Raw genomic sequence first — 17,396 nt, forward strand, 5'->3', positions numbered from 1 at the left:
CATCAAACCCCACTGATAGTCATGTTGCCTCTTGGGATGGAACAAGATGTTACAAGAATTACATTGATGCTACCAAGAACTAAGACCTGCACCTTCTTCTTCCCTCCCACACCTAGTAGTCTAAAAACACTGATGCGATAGTATACTGTCAAAGCTTCCCAGCCCGCCCACTTCTTCAGTGACTGCTGCTTGTGGAGGTGGGGAAACCCAGAATTTAGTAAATATACTTTCACATGTTTTCTATGTATCATATTTTTATCTCACTCTTTCACCATACAGGATTTTCCCCTCATTCGTTTTACCTTCATAACAACACTGTGAAGTAAGCTATGTTGAAAGGGACTCACCGGGGGCACCCAGTGAACCTCAAGGATGAATGGGGATTTGAACGGCTCTCCTAGTCCAATCACTACATAAGGGGTCCCCAGCTTGCTGCTTGCCAAGTGCTTTTAGAAAGTGGGCAGGGCCAGGTGAGGCTTTTGCCCTGGAAGGATTTTGATTGGCTGTGCAGATTTTTTAAAATATTGCTTTGGCAGCAGCTGCCACCACAGCGCAAGGATTTTCACTGTCTGATTACAACCATTTTGTAGCTGCCTCCACCACTCATTTTATGGCAGCCATTTTGTGGCTGCGCCCACCACACTGGGTCAGAATTCCAAAAGTGCCTTCAGGCTCAAAAAGGTTGGCGATTACTGCACTATGCTGTAAATCTCTCTAATTACAAGGTTACTAAATACTTGGGGGGGGGGAATTGCAGGACTAAAGCAACATGGGACACTGAAGTTGGTTAACAAGAAAAATCAATAAAATCACATATAAAGCATACTAAAAATATTAAACTAAAAGTGTCTTCTAGGATACAGTCTCCTGGAAAAAGCTGACTATACAAGTTAACTTTTCTCTCAGAGAAAGACTTTTCTATCACACGGTGGCCATATCCAATGCTCCCTCTAAGCTGTGGAGTCTTGTGTGCAAAAATTCTGCTTTGTGAGCTACTGGCATTAAAGTTGTGAGCAAGCGATTTGGCTACTGCATAAATTAGTTTGCTCTGGAGCCATCCTTCCTGAGCTAAGACAGAAATGTGTGAGCCGGAGGCTAAAAAACTGTGAGCTGGCTCACACTAACTCAGCTTAGAGGCAACACTGGCCATATCCCACGTTACTTGCCACAGGCTTGCAGGAGCCATGGTGTTTAAAGGGGATACCAGCAGTCCTTTCAGTCTTGTGAATTATGTTGTGATACAAAATGAAAGCCCCATATCTTGCCGCAGAATAATGATTAGAATAATGTAATGACCCCCAAAAAGCGCCGCATAAACAGTTAATTTTGTTTAAAGCACTAGAAATTGTTAATATCCAAAACAAAATCCTCCACATATTTCAAAAGCCACATTTGCAGAATGCATCTTTAATCCTATTTTAATTCCTGCCTCATGCATTTAGATTCTGCTTTGTGCTTCCTCATACTTTGCCCTCAAATTATATTTTTATCCTCTAGTTTTTCACAAAATAAATTTAGTAGATGGCCTGATCAGTCTGAGTTACATTTTTATCAGAAGTTTTGTGTAGCAATTAGGATTTGATGGCCTGTCAGATGCATGCAGTCAGAAACATAATTGGCTCTAATTAAAAAGAGAGAAAAAGAATAATAAGAATATTGCCGTGAAAGTAGCCAAAGAAAACAAGAGAAGGGGATGAAAGGTTAAAATCTTAGTCAACTCCTTTTCCTCAGGAAATCCTGCAGTTTCAACAATAAAGGAGTCACACAAGGGAATCATTTGCCTATGTAGAAAAACCTTCCTGGACAGGTATTCAACACACTGCTGTATTTTATACGAAGTCACTTCAAATACCTGGGTGGGGGGGATTTTTTGTATTTTTTAACTTGCATGTATGGGTGCACCTGGAAGTCATGGTGGCCTCTGGTAACTGACCCCTACTGGGGGCCTGGAGGATATTCAGAGGGGTGGCTGAATAAAGCCTGCCCCTGTCTTCCCGCCTCTGGTATTCCTTGGAGGTCTCCCATCCAAGTACTCGCCAGAGTTGACCCTGCTTAGTTTCCGAGATCTAATCAGGCTTGCCTGGGCTATCCAAGCCAGGGCATCACTTCAGATATCTTAATTCCACTACACAGCCTGTTCAAACGGCACCTAATTTTGCCTGAACGTGAGAGGAATCTGTCAAGTTGTGTGTGTGCGCGTGCATGTGTGTGTGTAGACACACACATATATAGACAGACAAACAGAGAGAGAACCACAAAGAAAGGGGCAAACAGAAACGAAGATACACCAGCGGTCAATTTTTAGAGGAATTGCATGTGAAGAAATTGTACTGGATGACTAAAAAAAAAAAAAAGACTATGGGGAGACCAAGACACCTTGGAGTCTGAAGGATGAAATCCAAATGCTGGTAGAATTATAATCTTATACTAAATAATACACTGTGTTCTGGGATGTAACGTGGTGCCCCAAAATCTGCAGACCAAGGCAGACTACCACGACCTCATGCTGGCACTGAGGGATCTATCTAGATCTCACCATGCTTCTTTCTCTACTTTCTCGGTTTTTGGTAAGCATGCAGCCAAACTAGGGTTGGGGCAATAAGGTGATAACAACTACTCCACCAATCATGCACAATTCCATCATGAGAACAAGAACAAATGGAAGATCTGATTTAACAAAAATATAAACACCTGTGACAGTACATCATGCTGTCACAGGTGTTTATATTTTTGTTAAATCATCAACAATCTTCCTACTAGAAATTCAGATTATTATATTTCCTTCACTGGGGCCCAGCCAGCTCCCAGGTCACTTTCCCACATGGAATTGCATGCAGTAGGGAGCATGGAGTCCAAAAATACCTACCAAGCCACCAGAATTGGCAGTGAGGCTGCTGACCACAACACATGTGTTGTTGAGCTTCACGTGGCCCTGGGTTTACGTTAAAATGCCCCTTCTTTAGACTTTCTTCATGCTTTCATGCACAGAGAAACACACATCAACACATGAAGCTGCCTTATATGGAATCAGATCCTTGGATCCAGAAGAACGTTTCCACTTTCTCACCTTCCTCCACTCCAGTCCAGATACCCCCCCTCCAAAATGGGGGTCACTTGGGGCTGCATTGGGGCAGGGAGGCAAAAAAAAAGATATGTGCCAAGTATGGAGGACAGTGAATCTGCAGAAATACTGCTATGGGTCAAAACCTATGTGAATCTGGTCACAATACATCATAAGAACACAAGAAGAGCCCTGCTGGATCAGACCAATGGTCCATCCAGTCCAGCATCCTGTCTCACACAGTTTTTCTGAAGGGCCAACAACAAGGTATAGAAGCCAAGGCCTTCCTTTGATGTTGCCTTCTGGCACTGGGATTCAGAGGCTTAGAGCCTCTGAATGTGAAGGTTCCCCTCAGTCACCATGGCTAGTAGCCATTGATAGACTTATCCTCCATGGATCTATCTAATTCCATTTTAAAGCTGTTTCTTCCTGTGGCCATCACTACGTCCTCTGGCAGCAAATTCCACATTTTAATCAGTCTCTGTGTAAAGTAGTATTTTCTTTTGTCCTTCCTGAACCTACTGCCCATCAGTTTCTTGGATGCCCTCAAATTCTAGTATTTGAGGAGAGGGAGAAAAATGTCTTTGTCAACTCCCTCCACCCCATGCATAATTTTATAAACCTCTATCATGTCCCCCCTTTAGTCGTCTCTTTTCTAAACTGAAAAGTCCCAGACTCTTCAGCCTTTTCTCATAGGGAAGGTGCTCCAACCCCCTAATCCTCTTGGTTGCCCTCCTCTATATTTTTTCTACCTCTGCAATGTCCTTTTAGAGATACAATGACCAGAACTGTACGCAGTATTCCAAATGAGGCTGCACCATCGATCTATACGGGGACATTATAATATTGGCCATTTTATTTTCAATCCATTTCTTAATAATCCCTAACACAGAGCTTGCCTTTTTCACTGCTGCAGCACACTGGGTTGACACTTTGATTGAGCTACCTATTATGACCCCAAGATCTTTTCCCCTCTCAGTCTCAGAAAGTTCAGATCCCATTACCTTATATTTGAAGTTGGAATTTATTGTTCCAATGTCCATCACCTTGCCCTTACCAACACTGAACTTCCTTTGCCACATAGTCATCCACTTGCCCAATTTGTGGAGGTCCTCTTGGAACTCTTCACAGTTAGCCTTGGTTTTCACCATCCTGAATAATTTGGTGCCATCTGCATACTTGGCCACTACACTACTCATCCCAACTTCCAGATCACTGATAAATAAATTAAATAGTACCAATCCTTGTGGGGGGCCCCCACTGCTTACTTCCCTCCTTTGTGAGAACTGTCCATTGATTCCTACTCTTTGCTTTCTGTCAAGGGAGCGGTGGCGCAGGCAGTAAAACGCCTGCCTTAACAACAACACTCGAGCAGCCACTATGGCTGTTCGAGAACCACCGCGGTCGGGGTGAGCTCCCGACCCTAGTCCCAGCTCCCACCCACCCAGCGGCTCGAAAGCAACTAATTAAAAAATGCGAGTAGATAAATGGGTACCTACCCTTAGATGGGTAGGGGGCACCCTCCTCAGGTGAGGCGTGTGGTGAAGACGGCGGCGGCGAGGGCGACAGCGACGAGGCATCGGCTCCAGCGGAGTACCGGTGGTGGAGACAGCGTGGGCGACGCGGCAGCAGCAGCAGCAGGGCTGGAAGGAGCGATCCCTGGTGGCTGGAAGTAAAAACATCAGGCGGCTGTCATCAGCGAAGGTGGAGGCGTGCGGTGACGTCAAAACACAGGCGTGGTGGAGCCGGAAGGACACAGCTGAGGCCGGTGGAAGGCGTGAATCGCGTGCCACAAGCTAACTCGCCTGAGCACCAGGAGGAACATCTCGCCGGAGGGGAGACGCCGGGGAAAGAACTGAAGAAGAGCCGAGGCAAAAAAAAGAAAAAACATCGACCACCACTGGGTGCCGGTAGGCAGTCCCACCCCGTACAAATGTGGCCCTAATTAGGGAGTAATGTGATTAGCACCCTCTCTGTAAACTGCCCAGAGACCTCCAATGGGGGTTAGGGCGGTATAAGAAATCGAAGATATAAATAAAAAATCTAACCAGTTTTTAATCCATAAGAGAACCCATCCTCTTATCCCATGACTGCTAAATTTACTCAGTAGTCTTTGGTAAATACTACTTTACACAGACTTGTCAAAAGCCTTCTGAAAGACCATGTATATAATGTCTACTGGGTCACCATTGTCTACAGAGGCCCCTGCCACACGGGGGGGGGGGAAGCATGGCCAAAGTGCAGCTTTTTAGAGCCACATCAAAAGAGACACGCGGCGGCAGGATCAGATAGATCCCCTGAGCCGCCACGCAGTTCCTCCCTGGCACGATCAGATGCCGGGGGAGAAGCCACTGAAGGGAGAGCGAGGCAGCCGGCTGCGCATGTGTGCGCATGTGCAGTTCGGCCTGGAGCCTCGATTGCTCCTGAAGACGGGCGCGCTGGCGATCTCACAGCCACGCTTGCTGCGCCATTTCAGGTAGGTCCTACCTTTTTTCTAGGTTTTTTTAATATGCGCATTTTCGGCCTAAAGGGCCGGATCGGGGATGGGTGCGTGCCGCTTCCCAGATGTTGCAGTGTGATCGCGCCCGTTTGCTGCGCCCCCGATCCGTCGCTCTTCTGGCCCTAAACCTCCTGTGTGATCAGGGCCATACTTGTTCACTTCCTCAAAGCATTCCAAAAGGTTTGGGAGGCAGGACTTCCCTTTGCAGAAGCCATGCTGATTTTTGCTCAGTAGGAATTGTCCCTCTGTGCCTAACAATTTTTGATTACAGTTCCTACTAATTTGCCTGGGACAGAGTTTAGGCTGACTGGTTCCCCTCTGGATCCCTTTTTAAAAACTGGTATCATTACATCCTTCTGTAATGCTGCAAATAAATACAAAGTAGAAGAAAGCACAGAACAGGAAAAGAAATGAACAAACCCCACTGAAAACACACTTTAATTAAATACAGAATCAACATAGAATGTATTCATTCCTCAAAAGTCTAACTGAAAGAACTCTCCCTGGCTAATACTGACAAATTGAAATTAATTACTCTTCACCAAAATGTAAAGGCAAATCTTGTCCACAGGTGATTCCAAGTTCTGGTTCACAAAAAATCCTATCACACTCAGCAGTGTCTCATTGTTTAACATCTGTGGAGGAGAGTTTAAAGCAATGTCTTTTTTAAAAAATACAATACAGGCTGTTACAATAACCCTTGCTTTCCTCTGGGCATCTGTTGCTTTTCTACTCTCTGTTTTAATAGGATTTTTATAGGTGCTGAAGAGATAAATTTATAGCTCTAGGGTTCCTCTGCTACCTCTTGGGCTTTGTGCAAGAGAGAGAAAGAAAATAGAGTGTTTTCCCACTCTTAGTCAGAACTGACAGCACGAAAGGAGCTACCAGACAGAAATCTGATTTTGCAGGCCTTGCTACCTGCGGGGCATTGCAGGACAGTAGAATTGGCTTTCCCATCTTCATAGAGAAAAATAGCATAAGCCCCTTGCATACAGTGCTGAGATATGCACAAGCTGACCTGGGGCAAGTCAGTACCTCACTTCTCTCTAATAGTGACTATGCACAGCAGAGAAACTGGTTTAAAAAACAAACAAACAAAAGAAACCAAATAAAATAAGAGGTGGCTAGGTTCGGCAAAGGGTGAGATGGTTAGACAGTGTCATAGATGCAACCAACATGAAATTGAGCAAACTTCAGAGGATGGCAGAAGACAGGAAGGCCTGGCGTGATCTGGTCCATGGGGTCCTGGCTCCACTGTGCGACTGAACAACAACAAAGGTTCTGGAAAAACACACAATTAGTTCCAGACATACAACTGGAACTTGTTTTTTCCTCAAATGACTATCAGAAGCTGCAAAATGAGGAGGACCATGTATTTCCCCCTGAATTATGTGGATAGAGGATACAATTCAAATATGGTGAATTTTAAGTTTCCCCCCTTCTTACTGTCTCCAAAAAGGCACCTTAGGTCATTTCCACATACATACTTCAGTTCTAAAACAGGATATTCAAGAAGATACCTGGGAAAATACAGGCCACTTGAGCTGCCATGATGTAGGCCTCATTCTCACAGAAGCAGTATGGATCAAGACTAAGTCACTTCAGACAGTTGGTGTGACCTCTAGGGATGGGCATGAACTGGCTCACAAACGAAACTTCGTGACAAATTTTGGGTGGTCCATGGTTCACGAAGTGAAGTCTGCAGCAGGTAAACCAGCACAAACTTTCCACGATCAGTTTCAATCAGTTTGTGGAAGTTCATGCTGGTTAGTGAATGGATACATTTCTAGACAGACTGTCTCTGCTCAAACAAACCTTTACCAAACTTCAAAGTGAGCGGGGGGGGGGGGAATTCTCCAGCCTTAGAAGCACTCATCAGTTTCAAACCAGTCTTGTCAGTTTCAAAAGGTTTATTCCCCCTTTTGTCATCCATCCTTTATGTTCCCTTCCCTATTTCTTGCACAGACCTTACACCCTTGCTTGGATTTGCTGTGATACTGTGCTTTGAAATCAGCCCTTTTAAGCTTGCAAGGCCAGTGGCATTGGGTTCTGCTGGGCATTCAGTTTCTACAGCAGAGATTCTCTGATTTCACTTTAGTAATGTTGGGTTTGCACTACCATAGTGGCACTAGTTCTGCTAGGCACACTGCACTCATTCTGCTGGGCTTGCAAAAATGCCCCCCACACCTCTTCAGTTTCTGCCAGTGTTCCCTCTAAGCTAAGTTAGTGTGAGCTAGCTCACAATTTTTTTAGACTCCAGCTCACACATTTTTGTCTTAGCTCAGGAAGGATGGCTCCAGAGCAAACTAATTTATGCAGTAGCCAAATTGCTCACTCACAATTTCAATGCCAGTAGCTCACAAAGTAGAATTGTTTTGCTCACAAGACTCCACAGCTTAGAGGGAGCATTGGTTTCTACTGCAGATATTCTTGGGGACTTTTATTCTGTTCTGCTGGGCTTCTATTGCCCTTGCTTTTTTGCTTTCCCCCCCTCCACTGGAACAATTGAGGATGGAGGAACTGTCTTTGGGAGGTCATAACTCGGACCCTATAAATCCAATCCTCACCAAACTTGGAGGGTAGGTAGAGGAGAGTCAGCCAAAGATCCCCTGCAAGTTTAGTGTCTCTAGCATGCAGGACGGGTGTTCTACCTCACAAAAAACAGGTTCATTTAGCCCCTAAAAGTTTGTGACAGTTTGTGGCTCATGAACTGGGCATGCCATGAACCACGTACTGTTACGAACCACATTTTCCCAATTCGTGCCCATCCCTAGTGCCCTCACAGATCAAATGCTCATCAATGCAAAAAAAAGAAAAAAAAGAATTCACAGCACAAAGAAAGGGTCTAGCGTAGACTTCCCCCCTGTCAAGTTAGTTTTCTGTGTAGAAGAATTTTTTGTGTGAGAGAGACAAGAAGCATCCCACTATGTGAGTCTTCATCTATAGACTGAAGTGGTACAATTCAGCTACTTCAGCGAATGCTAGACTTTGGTGAATTTTTACTCTTCTCTCCTTGTGCTCCCTTCACTAAAGACTGATCAAAGCCTAAGTACCTTTCAGAAGCACTGTAAAACTTCCCTGTTTGGACTCACAGATTCAAAATTAAGTTAACAAATGGTTAGGTGAAATAATGATGTTGTAATAGGGTATGGGCAATGTTATTCCATTTTGATGGAACGTTACCTATCCTGAGCCTTAACATGCTTGACAGCCCAGGTGAGTGCCTAGTTCACCTGTGTGGTTGGTGGCCTTGACGACAGAACAGTATGTAAATAATCTGTTTTAACTGGGAAATAGTACTAGGATATCAGTACAAACTTGAATTTTCAATATTTAGAGATCAAAATGTTCACCCCCATATCTTAAATGCAACCCCTGAATCACTAGGTCTAAAATATTTAAAGTACCAACTGTTTTTAAAAAATTGCTACTGACTCATACAAATTGCTATTTGAAAGACAGAAAGAAAGGTATCTTTGACTCAATGACTCATGGCTGATTTCTGTCTGAAACATGGTGATAGAAGAGCAGACCTCAGTGAGGATGTAGCAAAAAGGGAGGCGACACCAGTTGGTGAATAAAGTACCAATATGAGAGGGCAAAGTGAGATAATTGTATGCATAGGTTCTAGACAGGCAGGATGTGTTGCAAACCAACGAATGATGATTCTCTTGCCAAGTCTACACCAGGTAACAGACAGAGCATACAGCAGTTCTGAAGATGAGAGTGTGGAATAAGAAGAAATGAACATGAAGCCACAGAAAATAGAAACAAGCAATATTTTCCAACAAGGAATGAAGTGGCAGCATAGAGAGGCTGCCGTATTGGACCAAGGAACCTGTATTCACTGATCTTCTTTGGTTTTGTGTTCTTTTTGAAAAGGGAAAAAAGCACAAAGGGTAACAAATAAGCACTCTTTACACTTCCCCATATCGTGTCAGCTTGCTCTCTCATTATTAGTGGGCATTTTTCCTGTGTGAAACTGCTTTTTACCATGATTTTTCATTGTCTATAGTGGTTTTCATTCACCTTCTGTATAGACTTGGATATTACAGAAGGCAGTTATGTAATCTTCAGATCATCCCCAAATGCAGCTTTCTGTTCCATTTCACTGACAAGGAACTGAGGCTGAGATATAGCAGCTTTCCCAAAGCTACTCATTAAGTCCATGGATGAAGTGGGATTTGAATCAAGACCTCCATAGTCTAGATCAAAGACTTTGTCCTGGCTCATTTTCTACTGCATTCAAGACAGTTTTAAGCCAGAGTGACTGAAGCTTGCAGCTTCATTTCTGTTCTATTCCTTTGTTTGACCACCCAAAGATCTTATTTTAGAATATCGAACTCAGAACAATGGTAACGCTCCTTGCGCTGAAATGAATTTGTGTATGCAAATAGCCTCTTGCAATGTTTCTCCCATGGGGGAAGTTGGCAACCTTTCTTGCCAAGAAGATAGATGTGTCAGGCGAAAGGATTATCCTTGAGTGTAGTTTGCATGGGCATGTGGGAAAATGAACACAGTGGCGAGACCTTTTAAGAAAAAAGGAATTCAACACCCTTACCTGGAAACTCAAAGGAGGTGCCACATTCTCTTTTCTGTCAATCAAGTATTAGGCAGGCAGGATGTGGAAGCGAAGATACCATTGTTCCTTTTGTGCCACAGTAAAGGACTTGAATTTCCCGACAAACTGGAACTAAGCGAAGGAGAAAACTGTGTTACCAAGAAAAATAATTTGCGCGAGGGACCAGGGAGGAGACTATCAATCACAGGGAAGGAAGCTATCCATCCCAGTTGCGCTGTTTTATATCCTAAGCGTTTTGCCTTTGGATTTTTATTTTTTTTAAAAAAGCACGTAATAAGTTTCCATCTAATGCCGAACTGTTTTCACACATGAGAGTGACATGTCACAAAGACTGTGTAGCATAGGTGTAGCATCGAAAATGCATGGAAGTCCACTTGCACTGTCAAGGTTATATTGGGCACCACCAGTCTTGACCAGCCCCAGTCGCCATATCTTGCCACCTGGGAGCGGGCCTGGCCCTGCCTAGCAGGTAGATCATGCTGAGATCAATGGAATTCTCCAATCAAACTTGACACCAAGGGTTGTATGTCGCTGTAGTATTTCTGTCTCTGTGCTCATTCCCGGGCCCTGCTCTGAACTTCAAAGCCATCTCTTGTTGATGGTAGCCCTCTCAACAGGCACAGACACCAGCACTGTCTTAAAGATTTCATTTGTCTGTTTGCTTGTAGCAAAACATTTTTTCTGGTGCACCACCAGCTCAAGCTGTGGCTCCACATCTATGTTGTGTAGTCCCAGGTTATGGCTGCAAGCCATATGATCTGACAAAGTTGCTGAAACTAAGCAAGCCTGGGTCTGGTCAGTGCTTGGATGGGAGACCACATGGGAATCCTGTGAACTACACTAAGTTCCATGATGGAAGAAAAGTGAGATACAAATGTAAAGAACGTATGCTGCTCTTTCCCACAACATTGGCAGGCAAGAACAGGGCAATGCATGTCATAATGGCACCAGAAGTAAGTGTCAGTTCAGGCCATGGCAGCTCCATGTTCTTTGTAATGTGGTTCTACCCTAAAAGGTGTTAACCAATGTTTTGTTATCTATAGGTAATTTTTGTGTGTGAGTATTTTGTGTGTGTGTGTGTGCTTGCAAGCCTGGAAGTCATGGTGACTTCTGGCAACCCCTAGTGGGGCTAGGACGTTTCAGAGAGGTGGCTTGATATTATTGCCTCTGCATCCTCGCCCTGGTATTCCTTGGAGGTCGTCCTTCCAAGTAGTTGCCCGGGTCGGCCCTGCTTAGCTTCCGGGATCTGATGAGAACAGGCTTGCCTGGGCTATCCAGGTCAGGGCGTCTATATGTAATTTTAGAGCAGTTAGGTCAGAAGAAAACTAAAAAAGTATGCTGTAGCCAATTTATACATTATGGGTTAAATTAAGCACAGAGTGTGAGAAGCCTGTTAATTAATTATTCATATTATTCCACCACTACCATCTAGCAGTGCAGAATACACTAAGGCTCCAAATCAGTAGCATTACTTGTTAAGTCCATTACGCTTTTCCTAAGTGCTCGTTGTCTGCCAGATACATTAGTAATCCCACAATGAGCTTGTAAGGTAGGCCAAGTTATTGTGGTGAGAGGCTGAGAGAGAGAGAGAGACCTGTTCTGAGCCACCAAATGAGAATGAGCTGAGAGGTGAACCAGGGACCTCCCCGTTCATGCTTTTTATCACCTCACAGAGCAGCTCCGTAGGATATCAAGCTGACTCACAGTTGAGTGGCACAGCTAGCTCAATCGTTCAAGTAGAATGGTGCAAATGATTCTGAAATGGGTGCACTTTTAAAAACACAGTCCTTTCAGGATTTGCTTCAGACTTCATAGCTCTTGAAAGCAAATGTGGAATGCTGTAAAATTATAGGACAGGATGACAATAGAAGTCTGAGTCAGGATCTGTTCTTGTCCCAGCTAGCTCTTATATTGGCTTACTCTACAGGGAAGACGTGGATTTGTTGGCATTGGTGCTTAACTTAGTTTGGCAGTGTTCTCCTCCTGGAAGTCATAAACTGAATTTATGTGCGCAAGCTTCATCGTATTTACGCTTGTGTCGATTTGGGCGGCATGGAGTTTTTTCTACAGTTTGGCTTCCAAAACTGCAGCGGGGTTTTTGGATGTACCCAGGTGACATCATCCTCTGATTATCCCTGTGCCATGCTGTCCACATCCTTGGTGTGTTCTTTCTCAAATCGGGAACGCAGTCCCAGCATGTTATCCTGCTGTCTGAACAGAAAGGTGCACATTTTAGAAGGTCCTGCCAACAGTGACCTCACCACAATCTTCTGCCCTCCGTACTGAGAAGGGGTGGAGTTCATTCATTCATTCATTCATTCATTCAACTTTCTACCCCGCTCACCCACCTAAGGGGCTCTGAGCGGCTTACAATTCTAATTCCAAACGATCCTAATCTAGGGCCACATGTATGTCGGGGAGGTGAGATTCCTACCAGGCACCCTTGTTCTGTGGCAGATCGTCTTCCTTGTGAGGGGACAGTCCGGCGGCGAGCCTTCTCCGGCACTGGTCTTCGTTGTTCCACCTCTCCGGCTGTCGTAGCTCCGGCTGACGTAACTCCGCCTCCAGGCCAGGACCACTTTGTGCTTCTGCACATGCTCGCAGCGGCCTCCGTCCAAGCCAGGCTCCGGCCTGCCGCGTCGCTCCACCTCCGCGCCTAGTTGGTCCAGCCTCCTTCATCCATCGCCTTGTCTCGCCAGCCGCCATTTTTTGCCGCCCCCGCCACTCATCGCTCATTGTTCTCCGCTCTCCGCCGTTGCCGCCACAACCGAGGTGGGTGCCCCCCTGATCTCATAGCAGGTCCCCATTTTATCTACTTGCCCTTTAACGGGCTTTCGAACCACTGGGTCGACGGGAGCTGGGACGTAGTTCTATCCCCTCTCCCCCGTGCAGTCATCATCTCAGGTCCATGAAGTCTGCTCTACTGCCACACTGTTAAGAGAGTGAGGGGCAAGCCAACCATGTCAGCTAGGTAGGCTAGTCACCTCTTTGTGGCCTCACCACCATCTTTGAAGGCGAGGAAGTAGTGTAGAACTTGGGTGAGTAACCTGAAGGAGGAAAGGGTGAGCAGGGCTTAGTAGTACTTGGAGCATTATGCCATTTTCTTTATGACAATTAACCTGATGCAAGTACTTCATACCTGTTGAACTACTGAGTGTGTTCTTTGTATTGCCTTGGGTGCATACATTTTGCACTGTATTTGTAACACTCTGAATGACTACTCCAGTGGTTGAGAGTGCTTTCTTTTTACTGCTTTACTCAAAGGCAATGTTTCTTTGCCGATTCTTGCGAATCTCTTCGCTGTACTTGAGAATGGCTGGCTGTGCCATTTTAGTGAAGCAAATGGAGTTTGAAGTAAGGGTTGAAGGAACAGTGCTTCAGTGGTTTAAGTCCTTTTTTATCTGACTGTATGCAGAATGTGATCATGGGAGAAGTGGAATCAGCAAGTTTCCTCACCCCCTCCAGCATCTTGGCTGACATAGGCATAATTCAGGGGAATGCTGAAAACGATGGCATCTCATCTCATGTTTTTCCTACCAAATCTTCCCAGTGGCAGAGGCTCATGCAGGGGATGTGTCCCCAGGAAAGAGTTGTCAGGCACTCCGCTTTCTCAGGTATTCAGGAAACAACCTGAAGAAACAGAACTGAGCACAATGGGTTTTGTTTTGTATTTGGTACAAAAACACGGACGTTACCCTTCAGTAAGTTTAGGCTTCACTCCAGTTACAGTAGCACACAGAACGCAAGGACCTTTTATACTGACAAGCTTCCGTATTCTTTTTATGTTTGCTTGTTTCTACGGCAAAGTTTTGGTATTTCGGTCTCATTTTATTTTGTTTTTTCCATATTTCAATATGATACATTATTATTGTTAAAGAAAGATATATTATTTCATTGCTGAGGCACAATACAGATTTTTCCAAAAGACTGGGCTTCTTTCCTCACCCTTTGGTGAGTCATGCAGTATCTATGCAGTGGCTCCCCCCCCCCTTGGAGACTCCATTATCTCTGGTAACCTCTCTGCCCTGCCCTTGTGACTGACTGACACCTCCACTGTGTGGGGTTAGGCTACCTTCAGGCTTTCTCTTTGAGGGAGCCTTTGTAAACTCTTCTTTTAGAAGTCAAACAAGGCGTCACAATTATGAAGTAATCCAGGAACCTTTCTTTCCCCCCTTTCTCTGTTTTAACTTCTTGAGAAAGGTTCTGTGCCAACTCAGCTTGAAAGAGATAAATTATAGGGGTTAAAGTGACCTGTGATTATCTGAATTGAATCTGACATGGATATACTGGAGTCTAAACATTACACTGGCCCTTGGCAGACTGTTAAGCCCGCACAATTTTCCCTCTTTCCATCAGAATGATGACCCAGCTGAAATGCTTATATTCTTACCCTTTGAGGAGCTGGAAGCTTTAGCTGATAATTTTGTCAGTAAAAAAACAGCCATTTTCTCCAATCAGCTGATAACCTTACTCAGCAATGGCCTCTCTCAATTAGCACTTTGCCTTGTAAAACTGGCCTGTGTATAAGTTACCATGAGCACTTTGGGAGTTCAGACAGAGTGAGCTAGACAGCCAAATATATGAAAACAATATTCTGGGCTATTATGTTGGATAACTTTTTTTTAAAAAGGCAAACATTATTATATATATATATTTAAGGGGGAGAAATAAATCTAAAGTGTGCTAACAATTTTGCCCTAAGGAATGTGAAAAGGTATGGATTGGATAGGTTTCAACTTGATTTTTTAACTCAAATGCACAAGTTTATTATTTTAAAGGAAAACTTTCTATATTTCGATCCAGCTACTGAAACAAACAAAGGTTTGAAAGCACAGAGGAGGCAGTGGCAGCTATTTACAATAAGTGTCTTGTTTAAGAACATAAGAAAAGCCCTGCTGGATCAGATCAGTGGTGCATCTAGTCCAGAATCCTGTTTCACTCAGTGGCCAACCAGCTACCCAGGAAGGTCAATAAACAGCATAGAGGCCCATGCCTTTCTCTGATACTGCTTCCAAGCACTGGTTCTTGCAAATGGGACTGCATCTATACAAGGGCATTACAATATTGGCCATTTGTTGGGTATTACAAGTTGAAAACACTCAGTATATCTGGGGTTAAATGTTTGTTTATGTTACTCACAGGAAGTCACATGTTTTTCATGTAACCAATGTTCTTTAGCTGTAGAATACCCGGGAATTTTCTCCCTGATCTAGGAATTTGATTGGGACTAAAGTGTCAAGGTGTATTAGCATTTTATGGCTCTCTTCCCATCTTTGTTTGGTGTTCTGAAGAAGAAGAAGAGTAGCCATAATCTCTCTCTTCTAGTTTTGTCTTTGTAGAGTAAGGATGTAGCAGATTTTGCTCTGTTGTTATTTTCATCCCAGTTACCCTTCCCATGCTAGAATTTAGTAAAAACATTATATTTTAATTACACATTGAGTCTGAATTATTTTATTCCGGCACTGCTGGACCATCTTATCTCTGCTAAATACCATTTTTTTCCCAATATCTCACTATCACCCAACACCATTTTATTTGCAGGCCCTTTCCAAGTAATCCCTAGCATGGACTTTGCGTTTTTCACTGTTGCTGGACATTTTAATTGAGCTGTCCCCTATAATCACAAGATCTCTTTCCTTCTTAGTCTCAGCCAATTCAGACCCTTTAAGCATATATTTAAAGCGGGGGGGGGGTGTTGTTCCAATGTGTATTTGGTGTTAAGAGCACGGACTCTAATCCGGGAGAACCGGGTTTGATTCCCCACTCTTCCACATGCAGCTGCTGATGTGACCTTGGGTCAGTCATAAATTCTTTCAGAGCTGTTCTCTCAAGGGCAGTCCTCAAAAGAGCTCTCTCAGCCCCACCTACCTCACAGGGTGTCTGTTGTGGGGAGGGGAAGGGAAGGGGGTTGTAAGCCACTCTGAGACTCCTTTGGGTAGTGAAGGGCAGGGTATAAATCCAATCTCTTCTTCTTCTTCTTACACAGTTACCTACATGGAACTTCATTTGCCACAGTTTTGCCTGCTCACCCAATTTAGAGAGATCATCCTTTAGCTCTTCACAATCCACCTTTGTTTTCATCTTTCACAGTAGCAGCCTTTTATTATAGATCTGTGAGGAAGGTGCCTGCCCTCCTGGCCTTCAGGAAATTCTGCAAAATGCAGCTATTCAAGATGCGGTTGCCAGCTCTGGGCTGGGAAGTTCCTGGAGATTTGGAGGTGGAGCCTGAGAAGAAGGGTGGGGTTTGGTGAGTGGTGGGACCTTGGCAGGGTATAATACTATGGACTCCACCCTCCCAAAGCAGCCATTTTCTCCAGGTAAACTGATCTCTGTAGTCTGGAAATCAGCTGAAATTCTGGTTGTTCTCCAGGCCCCATCTGGAGGTTGGCAACCCTAATTCAGGGTAGTTATGGTAGGATGATTTTATGAATGGCCTTTTCTCTGATCTCTTGCTTTTATTCATTGTTGTCAGATACTGTGGCTTTTTTTTTTAACATCAACCCCTAGTGATCTTGGTGTTTCCATACTGTGTAAACTGCTTTCAGTCCCATTCTCAGGAGAGAGAGAAAAACAAATTAAAGGTATTTTAAAACAAATAAACAACCTAATCTTACTGCCTGGAAAAGCTTTACTTGTTAACTTTGGGGGGGGGAGCAATAATCTTCTTTAAAGAATTAGCTGCACAATTTGAACTCTGGCATGCTAAATGTGAAGAGTCCATTTTCTTGTTCAGCAACAGGCTTTTAACACTCCACTCGGTAGGGAAGTCTCCTTTAACTAACAGCAGATCAAATTCCTTATCACTTGATGAAACTGTCCCATGTTAAGGGCATCGCAGAGATAACCCAGTTACATTTCTCTTGCTTGTATGTCTGAGAATTTCTCAGCTGAAGGCTGCCACTGGGGGAGCCTGGGGAAATCAGACGTTATCTTGGCAGCAGAAAGATGAAAGCAAGAAGCCAAGAGCTTCTGTTTTAGAACGATGACGTAGGAAATGGTCATCGAGGGATCATCTAATCCAGCCTTAGTTCAGCCTAAAAGATAATAATCTTCAAGCATCCTGTTTTGTTTTGTACTCAGTGGTGAATTAATGACGTCCTTTTGGTTTCCCCCCACCCACCCTTGGAAATGCATTCTGTGCTAATTAGTTGACTAGTGCAACTGTTCTCAAAAAGTGGTCTTTAGGTGTGGCCACAGCTGGAGCTTCAGGAAATGCCTTCTATCTGCTCTCTGTTCTCTCTTGCAGTCCCTCT

Source organism: Gekko japonicus, unplaced genomic scaffold (genome assembly GCF_001447785.1).
Source record: "Gekko japonicus isolate JY-2015 unplaced genomic scaffold, Gekko_japonicus_V1.1 scaffold813, whole genome shotgun sequence".
NCBI lineage: Eukaryota > Metazoa > Chordata > Lepidosauria > Squamata > Gekkonidae > Gekko > Gekko japonicus.